At 37.7% G+C, this 21,744-nt stretch overlaps 1 protein-coding gene across 1 annotated transcript in view; it reads left to right on the forward strand.

Moving 5' to 3' along the window:
- Positions 1 to 21,744, forward strand: part of DOK6 (docking protein 6) — a 388,935-nt gene that overhangs the window by 249,811 nt on the left and 117,380 nt on the right. The gene's annotated exons all lie outside the window — the stretch shown is intronic.

Genomic DNA, 21,744 nt, shown 5'->3' on the forward strand with positions numbered 1-21,744 from the left:
CATATAGTTGGAATCTATAAATGTCTGAAATGAATGCCTGCTTCATAGTCATTATTCACAGACGTGGGTTTAGACATGAGCTTCAGTCAGCTAAATCAATGTCATTAACTATGACTCCTTTGTGATATTGTTTAAGCAGCCAAGACAAAACTTAGGTTTGGGGATTCCATATAAGAGATGTTTAATGCATCAGTCTTCACTCTGGGTATGTGATTTATCACATTCTGAGAATGAATCTGTGGCATTATAAGGTAATTATAGTGAAGTCACTATGTGACTGGTTAGACAAATTATGATATAGTTGTACAACAATACTACCTACTGATGACACACACATGGATGAATCTCAAAAGCATTATTCTAAGCAATATGTATGATTCCATTTGTAGAAAATTCTACAACAGACAAAACTAATTTATAGTGACAGAAAGCAAATCAGTAGTTGCCGGAGGTTGGAGATTGGGAGAGAATGGAGTCAAAGGGGCACAAAGGGACTTTGGGGGATGATGAAAATGTCCTGTATTTTGACATTTGTCAAAAACCATGGAACTGTTTACTAAATATTGGTGAGTATTATTATATGCAAATTATGCCCTAATGTTTTTAATCTGAAAAAAAATTGGGGGAAAGAAAGTAGGAAGCGATTTACTTTTCTTATTTTATATACTTTCATACTGTTTGGATGTTTGGCAGTGAACATTTGTTAATTTTATAATAAAACACTTCCTCTGGAAGGAATCGGGCCAAGGAAGGAGGAGAACCCTGAGCATTCTCTGGATAGGGGATCTTGAATATGCGGTATACATCCAGGCCTTTACTCCTAGGCAGGTAAAATATGGTCAGAAATCTGTTTTTGTAACCTGGGCAGGTTTGCACTTTTTATGTTTTCTTTGTAAATCTCTATTTTTCCTTAGTATTGAGATTTTTTAATACCTTATATTGTCTGATTTAAAAGTTAACACAAACTTTTGAGGGAGAGGTTGCAAAGAAAAGCTTAAAATCACTCATAATTTCTCCATCTTAAGAAAAATCAAGATTTTTTAATATTTTAGCGTACTTCTTTCCAATATATTTTCTTTTTTTTTAATAATTTTATTTATTTATTTTTTCCCCCAAAGCCCCAGTAGATAGGTGTATGTCATAGCTGCACATCCTTCTAGTTGCTGTATGCAGCCTCAGCATGGCCGGAGAAGCGGTGCCTCGGTGCACGCCGGGGATCCGAACCGGGCCGCCAGCAGCGGAGCACGTGCACTTAACCGCTAAGCCACGGGGCCGGCCCTCCAATATATTTTCACTTAATATTATATTGAGAAGCAATCTCTGAGTCCTTTAAAATCAAGATTCTAATGGCTGTACAGTATCTGAACATATGGCTTTGCCATCATTAATTTGACATTACGATGTTTCCAAAATGAACTCTTATAAATAAAGCCACACTGACCATCTGTGAAAAGATGAGCAAACCTCTTATTATTTTCGTAGCAGAGCCTTTTTAAAGAAGAATTACTGGGTCAAAGGCTGTGAACGTTTTCAAGGGTCTTCACAATGTAGCAAATTGCTTTCAAGGAAAGTAATATCAATTCGTACATCCTCTAATTGTGCAAAGAGAGTGCTCTTCTTGACCCTGTAACCACAAGCATTAAATGATGATTTAAGATGTTTCTATTCTGATAGAAGACTGGATATGTTGTTAGTTTTTCCTTTCCTCTTTTGCTTGTTTCCTTATCTTTGTGATTGGAGGTTTGTCCACGTGCACACTGTTTATTTGTATTTGTTTCCTTCTCTGAATTTTGGGCACTGACCACTATTCAGTAATAATTGGAACACTGACCACTATTCAGTACATCTATTTCATAAATTCCAGATGATCTCACTCTTGCTAAAGGGAGCCAAGGGTAGAAGGATTTGTCCATGCTGGATCCAGAGAAATAAAAGCAGGACATTGTGTTCCCTGGGTCAGGACTGGGGGTGGGGAGAGGGGGAGGTCATGGATGATGAGATAGGGGACGATTTAAAGGACAAATTGGCAGGTGAGGCCTGGCTAGTCATCCCAGCAAACCTTGAGCTGAAGATCTACGTTTTCTGGGTTTTATTTTATTAGCTCTTTGCACAGGTCATATCATTTGGTAGCAATTTTTAGTCATTTATTTATATTACTACACGTACTGGAAAAGAATAAAATTGGATATGTTGAAATACTCCTTTTATTTACTGACAGGCTTTTTTCAAAATGCATTGTTAAATTCTACTGTACCAATAAAATATGAAAATGAACACTAGGAATGGATCTAGATCGTCCTTTCTGCAGGAGCTTACCTTGTACATCCTTACAATTATAACCATACTCCGTAATCCTCAGGGAACACATGCTGAGTGCAAGGATAGGAGGAGAAAATGAACCAGGAAGCTTTCAGTGAGAATCGTCCTCGGTGGGGACATGGTGTTTGGGAGTTTAATTCATAGTCTCATGCCAGCTTAGAGCAATTGCTCTTTTACCACAACAATTTTAAGAGTAAAAAACACCCAATTTGCCATGCAATCTCATTTTGTCAAAAAATCAAAAAAGATATCCAGACCTGCAGAGGATGTCATAGGATTCATGATTATGTGCAATTTTATCCTGTGAAAGACAAAACCACTTTTTTTAACTGCTGATGTGGCATTTTCACTTCATATATAAGCTTGTAAATATTGTAAGCAAAAATCAGAATGAGTTCAAATGCCTGCATAACAAAATTCAAGTGAGCCTCAAGTTCTTTTTTTATAAAATTATTGTTCAAAATGTAATCTCCTGGGGCCGGCCCGGTGATGCAAGCGGTTAAAGTGCGCGCGCTCCACTGCGGCGGCCCGGGGTTCGCTGGTTCGGATCCCGGGCGCGCACCGACGCACTGCTTGTCAGGCCATGCTGTGGTGGCGTCCCATATAAAGTGGAGGAAGATGGGCACCGATGTTAGCCCAGGGCCATCTTCCTCAGCAAAAAAAAAAAAAGAGGAGGATTGGCGGATGTTAGCTCAGGGCTGATCTCCTCAAAAAAAAAAAAAAAAAAAAGTAATCTCCTTATTCAGCACAATGCTTAATATAACAAAATTGATGCTAAAATATATGTCTTACTAACTTTGATAATATTGTTTCTATTTAGAATCCTGGGAAAAATCTGGTCACAGATTATTAACAATTGTTTAATAATTAAACAATACTTAAATATTGCAATACAGTTCTTATGGGAGGACGGTTAAGGGAAGCAAATGCTATATGTGCTATTATCAAGGATTCTGTGTTGTCATAGGTAGGCTTAATTTATCCCCAAACCTTTTTTGATCAGTAATGAAGAGAGAAATCCTTCCTTTTTTAATGCATGACCAATTAGTTAAAAGGAAAGGTAAGGCAGAGAGTTCTTAAATGTGATACCAAAGCATGATCCAAAGAAAATTGATTAATTGGACTGCATCAAAATTAAAAACTTAGCTCTGCAAAAGAGACTTTTAGGGAATAAAAAGACAAGACATAGGTCTGGAGAAAATATTTGGAAGTTACATATTTGACAAATCACTTGTATCCAAAATATATAAAGAACTTCAAAACTCAACAATAAGAAAAAATACAACCCAATTTTAAAAATAGGCAAAAGATTTGAGCAGACACTTCACCAATAAGATATATGGTTGACCAACAATCACACTAAATGATGCCAAACCTAATTAGTCATTAAGAAATGCAAATTAAAACCATGATGAGATAGAACTATATATCTCTTATAATGGCTAAAATCTGACAATACCAAGTGCTGAGAAGGATGCACAGCAAATGGAACTCTCATATAACGTTGGTGAGAATTCAAAATGGTATAGCCATTTTCGAAAGCCATTTAACCACTTTTTTAAGTAAACTTAAACATACACTTAACATATGACCCAGGAATCGAGCTTCCAGATATTTCCTCATGAAAAGTAAAAATGTATGTTTATACCAAAACCTGTACATGAATGTTGATAGACATTTAATTCATCACTGCCAAAAACTGGACAAACCAAATGTCCTTAGTTGAATGGATAAACAAACTAGTAAATCCATAGATTGCTACTCAGCAATAAAAAGGAGCAAACAACTGATAGACACAGATGGATGTATCACAGATGCATTGTTCTAAGTGAAAGAAGCCAGATTCAAAAGACAACGTACTCTATGGTATCATTTATATGAGAAAAATAAATAAATAAGGATAGAAAAGAGACCAGTGATTGCCAGAGGATGGGATGTGTAGAGGGATTGACTACAAATCAACAACATAAAGGAAATTTGGGGAATGATGGAACTATTCCTTATCTTGCTTGTGGTGGTAGATATGTAATTCTATGCATTTCTCAAAACCTAGAGAACTGTATAGCACAAAGAGTGAATGCTACTATATGGCAAATTTTAAATTTAAAAATAAATTTAAAAAAATGAGAGAGTTTCACATACATGGTCAAATGATTTTTGACAAGGATGCCAAGACCATTCAATGGAGAAAAGACAGTCTTTTCAACAAAGGGTGCTGGGAAAACTGTATATCCACATGCAAAAAGTTGGCTCCTTACCTATCACGTATATCACAAAAATTAACTCAAAATGCATCAAAGACCTAAAAGTAACACCTAAAACTACAAAACTCAGAAGAAAACATAAGGCAAAAGCTTCACAACTTTGGATTTAGCAATAATTTCTTGGATATGACACCAAAGGCACAGGCAACAAAAGAAAAAAATAGACAAATTGGACTTATTGAAAACTTAAAGAATTTGTGCATCAAAAGACAATATCAACAGAGTAAAAGGATAACTCACAGAGTGGGAGAAAATATTTACAAGTTATAGATTTGAAAAGGGATGAACATCCAGAATATATAGAGAACTTGTAAAAATCAACAACAAAAACTAAACAACCCAATTAAAAAATGAGCAAAGGACTTAAGTAAACATTTCTCCAAAGAAGATATACATATGGCCAATCAGCACATGAAAAGATGCTCAACATCACTAATTTTTAAAGAAATGCAAATCAAAGGTACAATGAGATGGCACCTCACATGCATCAGGAGGGCTACTATCAAAAAAACAGAAAATAATAAGTGTTGGCGAGGATGTGGAGAAATTGGAACTTTTGTGCTCCCACTTTTGGTGGGAATGTAAAATTGTAGAACGCCTATGGAAAACAGTGTAATGGTTCCTCAAAAATATTAAAAATAAAATTATCATATGATCCAGCAATTCCACTTAAGGGTATACACCCAAAAGAATGGAAAGTAGGGTCTCAAAGAGATATTGTTACACTAATGTTCATAGCAGCATTATTCACAATAGTAAAAACATGAAAGCAACTCAAGTGTCCGTTGATGGATGAGTGGTTAAAAAAAAACGTGATGTGTACGTACAATGGAGTATTATTCAGCCTTAACAAGGAAGGAAATTCTGGCATATGTTACAATATGGTGAACCTTGAGAACATTGTGCTAAGTGAAATAAACCAGTCAGGAAAAGACAAATACAGTATGATTCCACTTACATGAAGTATCTAGAGTAGTCAAAATCATAGAGACAGAGAGTAGAATGGTGGTTGTCGAGGGTTGGGAGGGCAGGGAATGGGGAGTCATTGTTTAATGGGTGTAAAGTTTCAGTTTTACAGAATGAAAAGAGTTATGGGGATGGACAGTAGTGATGGTTGCACAATATTATGAATGTAGTTAATACTACTAACCGTATACTTAAAAACGGTTCAGATAGCTAAGACAATATTGAAGGAAAAGAACAAAGTGGGAAGACTGACACTACCTGACTTCAAGACTTACTATAAATCTACAGTAATTAAGGCAGTATGGTGTTAGTGAAAGAATACACAAATAGATCAATAGATCAGAATAGAGAGCCCAGAAATAGACTCCCATATATATAGACAACTGATCTATGACAAAGGAGCAACGGCAATACAATGAAGAAAAGATAGTCTCCTCAACAAATGGTGCTGGAACAACTGGACATCCCCATGCTGAAAAGAAATTTAGACACAGACACAGCCTTACACCCCAAAATTAACTCAAAATGATCACAGACCTAAATGTAAAACGCAAAAGTATAAAACTCTTAGAAGATAACATAGGAGAAAACCTACATGACCTTGGGTATGGCAATGACATTGTAGATACAGCACCAAAGGCATAATTCATGAAAGAAATGATTGAGAAACAGGACTTCATTAAAATTAAAAACTTCTCTGCAAAAGACAAGGTTTAAGAGAATGAGAAGACAAGCCACAGACTGAGAGAACATATTTGCAAAAGATCCATGTAATAAAGAACTTTATCCAAAATATACAAACTCTTAACACTCAACAATAAAAAAGCAAAATCTCAATTAAAAAATGGACCAAAGACCTTAATAGACACCTAACCAAAGAAGATATACAGATGGCAAATAAATATATGAAAAGTTGCTCCACGTCATATGTCATCAGAAAATGCAAATTAAAATAATAATGAGATACCTCTACACACCTGTTAGAATGACCAAAATCTGGAACACTGACAACAGCAAATGCTGTCGAGAATGTGGAGCGATGAGAACTCTCATTTATTGCTCATGGGAATGCAAAATACTACAGCCACTTTGGAGGACAGTTTAGTCATTTCTTACAAAACTAAACACATTCTTACCGTATGATCTTGCAATTGTGCTTTGTATTTACCCAAAAGAGTTGAAAAATTATGTCCATACAAAAACCTGGACACAAATGTTTACAGCAGCTTTATTCATAATTGTGAAAACTTAGAATCAACCAAGATGTCTTTCAATAGGTGAATGGATAAACTGTGATACATACAAACAATGGAATGTTATTCAGCACTAAGAAGAAATGAACTATCAAGTCATTAAAAGACATGAAGGAACCTTAAATTGCATATTACTAAGTGAAAGAGGCCAATCTGAAAAGGCCACATACTGTATGATTCTGACTATATGACATTCTGGAAAAGGCAAAACTATGGAGACAATAAAAAGATCAGTAGTTGCCAAGGGGCTGGGGGAAGGAGATGAATAGGCGGAGCACAGAGCATTTTTAGGGCAGAGAAGATGCCCTGAATGATACTGTAATGGCAGATACATGTCATTATATACATTTATCCAAACCCATAGAATGTACAATACCAAGAGTGAACCCTAATGTAAACTATGGACTTTGGGTGATTATGATGTGTCAAAGTAGGTTTGTTAATTGCAACAAATGCACCACTCTGTTGGGGGATGTTATAATGGAGCAGGCTGTTCGTGTGTGGGAGAAGGGAGTAACTGAGAAATCTCTGTACCTCACCCTCAATTTTGCTGCTAAACTAAAAAACCACTAAAAAAATGGTCTTAATAATACATTGAATACCTTAAATGTGTACAATTTGTTTTTGTCTATTACACCTCAAAAAAACTGGAAAAAAAGAAATCTAGTGTCTGGAAGTGTTGGAATATATTTTTGATCTACATTTGACACTCATATTGTTTCTCATAATCTAATACCTTGTGCCAAAGATACCTTGTGCCACAAAGATATATTTCTCTCATCTATTAGTAATTGCTGCTGAAACAATAAACGTCCAGCACACAAATATTTTTTTTGACTTGCAATGTGAAACCTAAGATGTATTAGCAAAGTTATATTGTAATGGAAGGACGTGTGTTTCTGCAGGACTATTAGATTTGGGTTGAAATACTGATTGTTCTTCTACGTATTTGGCAAAATTGATATTCATTCTTGTCTTATATCCTTCATTTGTGACAATAAGGACCAAAATACCTATTTTGTTACAAAATGCCTTTTGTGATGTAAGAGGCAAGTGTTTGGAATGTATTCAGTGCTCAAAATATATTAGCTTTTTATTCTCCTTTTAACCTTTTTTAAACTTCTTTTGATCTATCTTATTTATGATAATTGAAATTATTTAATTTAAAATTTATATTTTTAAAAAAAATCAAATGGTCAGAAGGCTATAATAAGTTGATGAAAATCTAAGCAAATAAAAGATTAAAAGGAAATATGAGGAAAATGTTTTGAAACAGCTGATTTTGACAATTCAGTTTCCTTCACCACATGAAAAGTATTATTTTTTTTCTACTCTTTTGCTGTTACTCTAAAAAAAAACCAGATAATTCTAAACTTTTAAAGTTTAGTGAAATTATAGGTTTAACTTAAAATGCGCATCAGGAATTAATTATTAGCATGACCACATGTATATAATATGCTGTGTGTCTGTAACAGATAAAGATATTGATGAATTCACAATTTTTATCTAGAATTTATTCAACACCAAGAAAAAATAACCTTGTAAACACAAAAGTAGCTATAATATTGGTTCTCTTGCTAGATTTTTGTTGTGGAAGGTTTAACATTTGTCCAACAAAACTAGAAGACTTGAGTGCATTTTCTTAACAAACTATTGCAATAAAAAATGTGAAAAAGTTAACATTTGAGTCAGTGGTAGGTTTACTCATTTGACTGATTAAGGACTAAAATATTTTCATTTGTATGGTATTTTGACAATATATGCCTATTTAATTGAAAGTATTCATTTGAGCCCTTCATTCCTTAGGGCTCACGGGTGAATTTCTAGCCGCACAGTGTTGCAAAGCTTATGCATGTGGTTGTCACCACCATTAAAAGAAATGAACCCAGAGTCATAGACTAATCTTGAGTGGCACATTAACTCGCTTTGAAAATTCCTCTTGAAGATTTCATAAATCAATCTAAAATTGTGACAAAACACTGATATGTGCGTCGCCTCCATAGGTGACCACTTCCCCAGAAAGGATCCCTTTGTGTGTTTATATTCAGCATATTTGTTAAAATACAGTCTCCATTTTGTAATTGCATTCTGCAGCTGATACCACAAATCATGCCCTAGTGTTTTAGCTTTTTTCATGGAAGAATGTTGATTTCTTCAAAGTGAGGGATCCTTTTAGATTCCTTATGTTGCCTTGTACAGTGCTGTGCATGTGAAAATAGGTGTTTGCTGAATTATCTCTTATATATGTGTCACATCTGGTAACTTTCAAAGCATGTTATTTCATTTTATCCTCATATCAGCACTGAAGGTGGTCATAGCAAAAACATTTTTATCAAGTTTTCATGGATGAGAAAATCCTCACAAAGGTTAATAAGGTATAACTGAGGTCACGTGGAAAGTAAGTGGCTGGCAGATGCAGAAGTCAAGTCTGAGTTGTCTGGTTCATTCTCCCAGGTCTTTTCACACCATAATTGCTCAGAAAACAAGGACCTAGTGCTATGATCTGCATGTTTGTTTCCCCCCAAAATTCATATGTTGAAGCCTAACCCCCAAGGTGACGATATTAGTTGGTGGAGCCATTGGGAGGTGATTAGGTCGTGAGCCTGGAGCCCTCGTGAATGAAATTAGTGCCTATAAAAGACACTTGAGAGAGCTCCCTGCCCCTTCTACCATGTGAAGACATGAGAAGAAGATGGCATCTGTGACCCAGGAAACTCTCAACAAACGCTGGATCTGCCAGTACCATGATCTTGGACTTCTCAGCCTCTAGAACTGTGGGAAATAAATTTCTGTTGTTTATAAGCCACCCAGTCTATGGTATTTTATTATAGTAGCCCAGATGGACTAAGACACCTGGCTACTCTATTTATTTGAAATTATTAACCTAGTTAAAGGATCCATTATTAAGATATCCCACAACATCACTGTATAGATATATCTAAAATTTAAATCTATGTTTACTTTTCTGCATTAAAAGTAACTCCCTGCTACCTAGAAGATAAAGACCAAGTTTTTTTGGCATGGCCTAAAAAACGCTTCTGTTTCTGAGCTTTATCTGCCTGTCCAACAAGCTCTCTGCCTACTTCCTCCTTCTTACTCTAAATTCCAGCAGCAAAAAACAACTAATAAAGAACATCTATGCTTTGCCCATGCTGTCCACCCATCCTGGATGTACTGCCACCTCCCACCACCCTCCCACTTTAGCTTGAATAATCCCAACTCATCTTTTATGATTCCAGTTGCAGATCATCTCCTTCAGTAAACCTTTCCTAAGTCCCTAAAATTGGATTTAATGCTCTTTTGCCTACACAGTACTGCTCTCCAAAAATTTCATGCTCTCTGACATTTCCCAACACCCAGTGCAGTCTGGGGAACCATCTGACTAGTTCCAGCAAAGGGCTATGAACAGAAGTGATGTATGCCTAAGCTAAAGCATTTATTTTTACGCAAGTGTTGTCCTGGTAGCTCAGGATAATTGCCCAGAACCAAAGTGGGCTAGCATGAGTGAGAAATTCCTATTGCGTTAAACCACTGAGATTTTGTTATCTAAGGGTAAGTCTATTTGATCCTGATAGAAATTGCTAGCAGGAGGAGTGCTGCAGTAATAAATAAATAAATAGCCCTAAAATATGTAGCACTGAAATAGTAGTTACCCAAGGGATTGTAGAGGAGGAAAAACTATTCCTCTACCCTCTAAGTTCTTCTGGCTGGTTTATTAAATTGACACAAGACAGAATAACAGGAGAAAATCAAGCAAATTTAATAACATGTATGCATGGGAGAAACTGAGGAAAACTGAGTAACTCGCCAAAATGGCAGAAGCCTCCACCTTAAATACCGTCTTCAGCAAAAGACAAAGGAGGATGTTGGGGCAAGTGGTTTGGGACTTCACAGGGGAGGAAGGCAATTCACATGGAGATGGAAAAGCAGATGTTTGGTAAACAAATATTTGCTGGGCCACCTCTAGGCAATGTGAGCTGAAAGAGAACTCTGGTAAAATGGGCCTTGCTAGGTGCCTTCCTGTCTACCATACCTAGAGTTATCTATGGTGATAGCTCCTTCCTGGGACAGCCCTTCTATCTTAAACTCTTTTAGGCAGTTAAAGGGAAGGTCAAAGTTTTTTTCTGAGTCTTTTGTTCTTAAAAATAATCAAGCCAAAGAGACACATTTTGGGGCGGCAAATTCTGATCCCCCACAGAATACAGGAAAGTGATATGGAAGCTGGGATATGATGTACAGTGGTGAGACACTTGGTAAACTCTTGCGTCTTGGTAAAACTTGTGATAACTTGGTAGGCCGGTTGCATGTAATGAACTTCTAGAATGTAAGGACAAATACAAATTAAAATTAAGAGGCTTAAGTCTCTCCGTTGAAAATGAGGGAAAGATTGCCATTCCTCTCCCCTCCCTTTTTCTTAGAACATTTACTTTAGAAAACATAGAATTGTAAGTACTTTCCCCTCTCTGAAATGTGTATAAACCCTTTTGAGAAATAAATGGATCTTTTGTCAGCTTTAAGAACCAGGAATGCCTTTCTCAAGGAGTCAGGAACCGCTTCTTTGAAATGTAAACATCAAAGGAGAGAACACCCCAACTCCCAGTTTCTGTGGGAGGATAGAGCCTAACTTCAGTGGGCACTTTGCTCCAAATTGCACAACTACCGCCTGTCATAAAGATAAGAGAAGTATGTTTTTCCTCTGGATGAAGCCAGATAGCTAACAGAGATGGTCCCTCCAATTACTAGGTGAATCCAGATCCTCTTATTTGAGACTAGTTATTGTTGATCTTGAGAACATGTAGGTATTGGGTTATATCTGCTTGACTATAAAAAGGGTGAGGTGTCTTTCTGTCTTTGCAATATCTTAGTGAATTGCCTGTGATGTGCACCACATTCTGGTTTAATATGTATAAAATAATGAGTGTTTTCTTTCTTTACTACCTTTGTGGAGAGGATTTCTGGATTGGGAGAAAATTTTGTGTTTTTTTTTTTGGCGAGGAAGATTGGCCCTGAGCTAACATCTGTTGCCAATCTTCCTTGAAGATTTTGTTTTTAATCGTATTTCCCAACAACATGTAGGAAGAAGTTAGAAAACAAAGTGTTAATAGTGTTTGTTGGCTGGCAAGGTACTATAAAGAAAGGATCTCAGAAAAAATGGAGAACTGACAAGCAAAAATGAAAGGGATTTGAAAAATCCAAAACCTTGCAAAATTGGAAAAGATAATTATGTTGAGTCACCAAAGAATAGGAAATAAAATTAAGTCTTTAAGTGAGAAAAGCAAGTTAGAACAGCCTCAAGAAAAAGACCAGATTAAGTGTGTAGTCTCCACACCTTTTGCTAAAATATCTCAATTGATTAAGATGTGTCAAGGAAAGAAGCCGCTTAAGGGTATGGTGCCCAGTATAATCTTTTAATTAGATAAAAATGGCCCAGGGTAAAGAATTGATTAAGTGAGTGGTGCGCTTACAGAACTTGATAAAGTCAAGGTAGCATCTTTAAATCAAAAGAGAGAGTTTTGGGGAAGAGGAAACAAAATATAGCAAATTTGAGAAGTATGTCTTAAAAAGCACTCCAAAAAATGATGGATATTGCGTTTGGTACATATGATCAACTGGAATTAAATACACAAGCAACCTAGTAATATTTTGACAAACTTTTACAGGGGAAAAAAAACCCTGAGCCAAAAACGTTTATTTTTTAAGACTTGCTAATAATCAGATCTCTCACATAAACTTCGCAGGGCGGAAAGCCGGCTGAGAAATGTGCAAAGCCTCCAAGGGGACATTTTCCCAGTGTCCAGTTCAGATGGCCAAAGAGGATAATGATAAAGGAAAATTCTCTGTGGGGGCAGAGGACAGAACCAAGAACAAAGGATCAGCCAGCTCCTTCCAAAGAGCAGAATGAGGGTCAAGGATCACTGTTGACGCTTAAGCAGCATTTTAGAATTATCAGGGCCAGTCCTGCCTGCAGTGTGTCTCCTGTTCCTTCTTTGCTTGAAATAGGCTTCCTGATCCTCTTGAGCCACAGTTTATTGGGTTGGGTTGGATAGAGGCAGAAAAATTCTTAGATCATTCTTTTGGAACCAAGAGAAGTCATATCTGGAACTGATGTAGACACTGCTGCACATCACCCACAGTTTCTGGACTGAGCTCGAATCAATGGCTGGATGGATTGCTTTTTGATTTGTATCCCTTAGGGAAGGACTGAGTGTGTAAGAAGAAGGGAGAAAGGGATCTTTGCTGACCAGAAGAGATGATTGTGCCAGGGACAGTCATGCTTACCCAGTATTCCACTTACTCCCCTATATTTACCTGCACTCTTGCAGTTAGGTGGGGCCACGTGAAGCAGTGTTCTGGACAGTGGGCCACTAATAGAAGTAACACACATTACCTCTGCCAAAATATTTAAATGTCTTGTGTTAGTCAACTTGGCTTGCCATACCAAAATATCATAGACTGTGGCTTAAACAACAGAGATTTATTTCTCACAGTTCTGGAAGCTGAGAAATCCAAGATGCGGGTGCTGGCTGATCAGTTCCTTGTGAGAGCTCTCTTCCTGGCTTCCAGGGAGCTACCTTCTTGCTGTGTCTTCACATGGTGGGAAGGGAGAGAGAGGAAGCAAGTTCTCTGGTGTCTCTTCTTATAAGGACACTAATCCTATTGGATCAGAGCCCCACCCTTATGACCTCATTTAACCTTAATTACCTCCAGAAAGGCCGTGTGTCCAAATACAGCCACATTGGGAGTTGAGGCTTCACCATATGAATTGGGGGGGATATAGTTCAGATCAGAGCATGCGTACTGGAGAATTTTCCAGGACTTTCACCTACTATGGAGACTAAAGTGGTCTAGTGTTGAGATGTCTGAGCCAAAAGATTATAGCAGCATAGGTTTCTAAATCCAGTTGCCCTGGTGATTTGCCCAGACCCATGTCAGACAGAGCTTGAGTGAGATAACCTTTATTGTGTTAAGCCCTTGAGATTTGGGGTTAGCATTATTATTATTTTTTAAATTGCACAGCATAGCTTAACCTGTTTTCCTAATACATAACTCTTCTGTGATTTCAGTACTCACTCACTAAATTTCTTTTTTTGCAATTCCTACATTATATGGTAATCATTGCTCAATCTGTCTCTTCAAGTACCCTATGAGCTCATTAAGGACAGAGATTATGTTTTAGCCATCTCTATTTCTCTAGTTTTTACCACAGTATTTGACAAATGATTGAAAGTGTCCCAGAGAATGAATCGAGTTTTTGATGTCACAAAAAAATTTAAATCATAATGTTCAATTGAGTTTTAATCACGTGGTATAAGGAATAGGAAAGCCCTCCTACTTGAAAATTTGCATCAGGAGTACATATAATGTTAAAAAATCATATGTCTATATAAACTCTTCCTTTAATTCCCAAGAAGTAATGCTTAGACAAAACCTTTTGGGAGCTTAGTGCCTTTTTGTTCTGTGTCTAATTTGGTAAATCTCTTGCCACTATAATATTGGGACTAATTTTTTCCCCTAGGATAAAGCATTAATTAAATGACTTAGGAAAATGTTCTTATCAAGAAATGGAGGCTCTGATCTTAATTTTTGCTCCATTAACTTTAAAGTTCAATACATTTTTATTGAACCCACACATACTTTAGTGTGAATTGCTTTTCATTTAATTGGTCTATAGGGATCCCAATGACAGTTTTGGCCTTCGTTTTAGGTTTTCTAATTCTCCTTCAGAAAGTTCCTAAACTTAGTAACAGTCGTTAAATCAAGGAATGGTTGCTGGAGTCAAGGGGATAAAAATCGGTGGAGACGTGAAGCTCTGGTTCCATCTCCTCCTTGGATTGTTGGCAGATCACCACCTCCACCAATGAGCCAGTGAGACTCACATCTCACAGGAGACTACTCCAGCCTGGCTTTATTATCCCGATTGAACCATTCATTTATTAATTACTGACTTATTCACTCAAAAGATGTACATACTGTCACATTTCTGGAATTGGGTATATTTTGTTACTATAATGACGTCGTATGTTGAATAGCATCATCCAGTAGCTGCTGCCAGCTGGTGGCAGTGATGCGGTTGCCATTGCCTGCATGCACACAGCCTTGGTCATAGACGCTCGTGTTTTCCTCACTTCAGTTGAAATTCTGTGTAATGTTAGTGCTTCATTTCTTAAGTTTAATTATATTTCAGTTTAATTACAACTCTTCAATGTTTTGGTCGAGAAACCTTTTAAGACCATTTGAAAGAAAGACTTGTTATAAACACCTTCTGGTAGATAAAGTATGCACCAACCAGCATAAAACTTATAGAATAGGTGTCAGTGGTTTAGAAGAAAACCTTAAAGTCAAAAGCAGCATACTCTTTAATGAAGAAATGTGTACCAATAACACTCTGATGGCAAATGAAATAATCTTTTGTGAAAAAAGAAAAACAAATATCATCAATAACTTTGGGTTGATTCAGAAGAGTTGGACTCCACGTGTAAGAAAGTTTTGGCAATTCCTTAGCTAACTTTTTTACTTGTATTTTCCTTCTATGCATGTATGAGAGTAATGTACAATAATCCAGGACAAGTGAGCCTGAGTCTTTCAGTATATACAAAAATTTTTAAGTGATTAAAAAAATTGTATGATAGCATAACTGGTGCATGTTTCCCATAGTACATAAAATCAGGTGAGTCTTATAGTCTTTGGTGTTTTATATTTGACAAAATATGGTACCTATTGAATTCATATTATATGCCAGGCATTATTCTAGGTGCTTGGGATAACTCAGAGAACAAAGGTCCCTGCCCTCATGATGCTTATAGACCATTTAGACAGGGCAGTAACAAAATAAGCATAGTAGTACAAACATACATAATATATCAGGTGTTGAGTGTTATGGAGGAAAAAAACATAACATAGTAAATGGATAGGTATGCTGTGGATGGGTGCTATGTGATGGAGTGTTCACACAAGGCCTCATATAAGGTGATATTCCAGTAGATACCTAAAGGAAGTGAGGAAGATGCTTTGTAGCATCTTGAGAAATAACATTACTTGAGAAATAACATTCTCGGCAGAGGGAGCGTCAGGTCTAAAAGCCCAGCCAGGGGCAGTAGTGTACTTGCATATTTAAGGGACAGAAAGTGTGGCCAGAGCAGAGTGAGGGAGGGAGATTTAGGAGATGACATCAGACAAATGCTGTGGGCCACACACTTAGCAAAGATGCTAAGTAGCTTCTTTGGGGCCATGTTAAGGAATTCAGGATTTACTTTGAATGGACTGGAAAGCCATTAGGGTATTTAGGTCAAGCGTGATGCAATCTCAATTATATTATAAAATAAGAGATTACTCCAGATGTTGTATGGAGACCAGACTGTAGGGAGATAAGGATGAAAGCAAGGAACACAGTTAGGATTCTGTTACAATAATCCAGGCAAGAGATGACAGATCAAAATTTTAGCAGGGGAGAGGAGGAGAAACTGCTAGATTTAAAGTTAGAGTCTGAATAGTCGTGGAATGTGAGAAAACTATATGAATCAAATATGACTTCAAGAATTGGACCAAGCAGCCGGAAAAATATTCATTGTAACATGGAACCCTGAAAGGATGGAAGATTGGGTTGAAAATCAGGAGTTTTTTTTTTTTTTTTGACGTGCCAAGTTTGAGTTACCTCATAGACATCCAAGTGGAATTTCAGAAGGTGGCTAGATATACGTACCTAGATATTGGGATAGAGGTCTGGGTTGGAGATATGAATTTAAGAGTCACCAGCATCTAGATTGCATTTAAAGTCATGTACCTAGATGCCTCACTATGGAGTGCATACAGATAGAGAAGAAGAGAAGAGACAAATATCCATTACTTACCCCTGCAGCCAAAGTGCTTTAAGAAGTAAGTAATATTAACCACGTTAACTGCTGCAGAGAGTCATACAACTCAATCTCATAAAAACAATCCAATTAAAAAATGGGCAGAGGACCTGAGTAGATATTTTTCCAAAGGAGACATGCAAATGGCCAACAAAGATGTGAAAAGTTGCTCAACATCACTAATAATCAAGGAAATGCATATCAAAACCACAATGGGATATCACCTCACACCTGTCAGAATGGCTGTTATCAAAATAGCTGTTATCAAAAAGATAACAAAGTGTTGGCGATGATGTGGAGAAAAGGGAACCCTTGTGCACTGCTGTTGGGAATGTAAATTGGTGCAGCCACTATGGAAAACAATATGGATATTCCTCAAAAAATTAAAAATAGAATTACCATACAATCCAGCAATTCCACTTCTGGGTATTTACCTGAAGGAAACAAAACACTAATTTGAAGAGATATATGCATCGCTGAGTTCATTGCAGTATTATTTACAATAACCAAGATATGGAAGCAACCTAAGTGTCCATTGATAGAGAAATGGATAAAGAAAATGTCATATATATATATATACAATGGAATATTAGCCGTAAAGAAGAATGGAATCTTGCCATTTGTGTCAACATGGATGAACGTAGAGAGTATTACGCTAAGTGAGATAAGTCAGGGAGAGAAAGATGGATACCATATGATCTCACTTACATGTGGAATCTGAAAAACAAAACAAGCAAACAAAACAAAACAGAAACAAACTCATAGATACAAAGAACAAACTGGTGGTTGCCAGAGGGGATGGGGTGGAGGTATGGGCAAAATAGGTGAAGGGGATTAAGAGGTACAAATTTACAGTAATAAAATAAATAAGTCACGGGGATGTAATGTACAGCATAGAGAATATAGTCAATAGTATTGTAATAACTTTGTATGGTGACAGATGGTAACTAGACTTACTGTGATCATTTCATAATGTGCATAAATACTGAATCACTGTGTGTACCCCTGAAACTAACATAATATTGTATGTCAACTATACTTCAATAAAAACAAATGCTGCAGAAGGGCCAGCCCGGTGGCGTAGCGGTTAAGTTCGAGTGCTCCGCTTCAGCGGCCCGGGGTTCATGGGTTCGGATCCTGGGCGCGGACTGACGCACCCCTTGTCAAGCCATGCTGTGGTGGCATCCCATATAAAGTAGAGGAAGATGAGCACGGATGTTAGCCCAGGGCCAGTCTTCCTCAGCAGAAAGAGGAGGATTGGCAATGGATGTTAGCTCAGGACTAATCTTCCTCACACACACAAAAATGCTGCAGAGAGAATGAGTAAGATGAAGCTTGGGAAGTGACATGTTGATTTTGCAAATCAGATGTCGCTGAAGGCCTTGAAAAGAGCTGTTTCAGTGGAGTAGTGGGGACAAAAGATTGGGGTGGGTTCAAGAGAGACTGGGAAGAGAGAAATTGGAGTCAGCAAGGACAGATGACTCAAGAAATTTTGTTGTGAAGATAACAGAGAAACAGAGAAGTAGCTGGAAGAGAATACGAGGTTAAATTAAAGTGTTTTGTTTTTTCTTTAAGGATGAGATATTCAAGAACATTTGTATGCTGATAGGAGTTATGCTGTACAGAGAAAAAAATGATAAAGCAGAAAAAAAGAGGGAAACAGCCTAAATCAATATCTTGGAGTTGATGAGAGGAAATGGGATTCATGAACAAGTTGAGAGGCTACATTAAAAAAAAAAAGGAAAGTGTAATGGAGGGTATAATGGAGGTATAAATGGAGGTACATATTTGGAGGTCATGAGAGAGGCACGTGGAAGTTGTCTTCTTGATAGTTTCTCTTTTCTTGGTGAAATAGAAAGCGAAGTAACTGACATGAGGCTAGAGGAGAGATATTCAAGATTCGATGCAAGAGAAGGTATGATATGGTTGTTTAAGAAAGTAAGTCTACTAGGGAAATGGAGTAAGCTGGCCAGTTAGCACCAAAGCACAGTTCTTGTAACCATCAGAGGAACCTGTGGCCTTATTGATTTTCCTCTGCTCTTGGCTTCATCACCCAAGACTACTTCCCAACTACTCCAGGCTTCTCCCCTTTAGAACTTCTGTGTTCTACACAACAGGGCTCAGGGCCTCCCTGCCTCCCCGGAGTGGACCAGGCAATTCTCAGGCTCATGTACTTGCCCACTTCTGCCATTCTTCCTGTTCCACACTTGGAGTGGCTGGATGTGGGGATTGTGAGGGTTCTCCTAGAAGGCTGCACCCTCCCTCTAGCGTGCTCCTACTTATCATGTTCTCAGGTTCCCAAAAATATCCGAACATTTCTGAAGTCTCCCCCGACCCCAAATGTGCATTCTTGGCTGTAATCATTTTATATTTGCTATGGTCCTTATTTTCACTCCTGTCCATGTCGTCTTGTCTACCTGGAAGACTCCTCCATGCCCCCTGATATTCACATCATACACACACAATTGTCCAGCCTTCCTTAACTTAGGTGCTCCACTAGTGCACTCCCTTAGTGACTCACACAGAATCTCTGTCCTGTAGCGCCGAGCACGCTGATTGCAAAGCCCAGTACACCGCAGTGTACTCCACACTGCCCTAGGATCCTTTAAGAGGAGATGTTTTCCCGGCAACATGCGTGGTGTCTGCTATAAAAGTCTTCGAGATGAGTGAAAGGACACAGAACGAGGTAGGGCATCACCACCGAGGGGAGCAGACCATCAGCCTCTGGAATAACCCAGGCGGTGTCGTGTGGAAGATCAGAAGCACGACTCCACTTCTAAGATTCTCTTCATTGCATGGGTCAGGCAGAAAAAATAATAATAAGTCTCTTAGTCACGCTATTTCTACGCTAGTGAGGCAGCGTGGATAATACCGACAATTATGCCACTTTATGAGGCAAAGAAGTGAGAACAAAAACCTCAGGTATTATTTTCAACTGTCAAATACTTTCTTCACTTAATAGTAATGGAGGGGCTCAGTTCGGGATTGTATTACATCAAAATCTGAAAAGAAAGCAGCATAATAAATCACAGGAAAAGTTAACAAAGATGAGGAAATAGTATTATTTTCATTTCTTTTTTGTCTAAAGTGCCTGTGACTTAAAAAATAAATGTATTAGTCTCTGGATACAGTCAAAACATATTCCTGTTTCCCAAAGTGAGAGTGAATTTGGCAGAAATGAAATATGTTCCTAGTGTCATCCCTTCATAATTACATTTAAAACTATGTGAGATTGTGTCAACACTTTTCCGTGTTTACAGGGTGTTCTTTTCCGTATCTCCCTTCTCTTCCCTCCCCCCTCCCCTCTCCTCCTCTCCCCTCTTCCTCTGCTCCTCTTCCCTCTACTCCCTTCCCCCTCCCCTCCCTTCCCTCTCCCTCCCTATCCACTCCCTTCCTTTCCTTCTTTTTAATGAATATCATCTACTTTGGTATCACTCTTCTCTTGCTTGCTTTGTTTCCTTTCTACCTGACAAATCCTGATCCAGTCTCTCCAAAACATCAAACTTTCTCCAAGCTTTCCTTCTAAAACTTTTTAAAATTTCATGTAAAGTGAATATCCTTAAAAATTGATTCTTTTGTAACACTAAAGCAGAAGAATTTGTAATACCATTTAAATATGAAGCCACAGAGCCCTAAATTTAAATTTAGTTCTCTAAAGAAAAAAACTCTAAAAAAAAAAAAACTTTCAGAAAAAATTCCTTTTCCTTTTTCTTTCTAATTTTTTTTATTGTGGTACAGTACACATAAAATTTGCAATCTTAATTATTTTCTTATTAAAATACTATTTTAGAGCAATTTTAGGTTCACAGCAAACCTGAAGGGAATGTACAGAGATTTCCCATATGTCAACTGCCCTAACTCATCGTTATCTTCCCCCATTGTCAACATCTCCCACCAGAGTGGTACATTTGTTACAACTGACAAATCTACATTGACACATCATAATCATCCAAAGTCCATAGTTTACGTTAAGGTTCACTCTTAGTGTTGTACATCCTATGGATTTGGACAAGTATCATATTCACCTATAAGTAGATTTTACTGAGATGCTAATGGGCTATGGCCTCAGGACCCCTTCTAATGTGAGGGGCCCTTGCAACCTGTTCACATACGTGATCAATATTTTTGTCTTTTTGCACATGTGAAATATTTTCTTATTCTTCTTATTATAAAAGTTTAAGCACCTCCAAAATAGTATAAGCTTTGGGCCCCCCAATAACCTGGATCCAAACCTGGTCACTATTGTGTCTGTTGAATTATTTCCCCAATAGGGGTGCTGGATTTGTGTTAATGTATCTACCTTTCCCTCACCCCCTACTTTCCAAATGGAATCAGTAAAACTCGCTCCCAAGATGGTGGCCTGCACTGGTATCATGGTACCTCTCCATGAAACGTTGCTGCCTGGATCATGTAGGAATTAAACCCCCATCTTGGCCCTAAACTTTATCAGTGCTCCACTTTATTTAGTGCAAAGCAATAAAAACAAGTTATAGACTCAACAATGTGTCCTACTATGGAGGAGGGAGTTAAAGCAACTGATCTGTGATTCATTTCTCTCTTGAGTAACACTAACGGGACTCCAGGAGGACAGAAGGAAAGCAGGTGATCCAGTCTGATCTTGTAAACATGCCAAGTGACCTCTTGGTAAATAGACTAATGATATTTGCTGGGAAGAGATTCCCTATCTATGGAATGCTCTTAGCAGGATGCTCCTAGTTTAGGATTCCCTATGGTAAACAAACCTACAACCCATGGACTTATGAGACAGAGTTCTCTAATAGCTGGGATATAAAATAAAGATATTTCCTAACTCCAAGCTTCCTGCTGAGTATACCAGTCACATGCTTCACTTAGAGACCTAATGTACCTGGGGTAGACAGTCCACACCCATGGCCAGAAGGAAGGTTTTAAGGAACTTCCTTGGATGTCCCAGACCTCTTCTTGACTTGGCTGTGCCTCTTGATTATGGTAAAATTTGATATTTAGTAAAGTCTCTTGACAATCTGATCCTTTGGGTTGGCACACCCCCAAAATGCTCAAAATGGTTCACAGAGAATGAGTAAAATAAATTCAGAACAGAAATTATGGTCC

Source organism: Diceros bicornis, chromosome 16 (genome assembly GCF_020826845.1).
Source record: "Diceros bicornis minor isolate mBicDic1 chromosome 16, mDicBic1.mat.cur, whole genome shotgun sequence".
Lineage (NCBI taxonomy): Eukaryota > Metazoa > Chordata > Mammalia > Perissodactyla > Rhinocerotidae > Diceros > Diceros bicornis.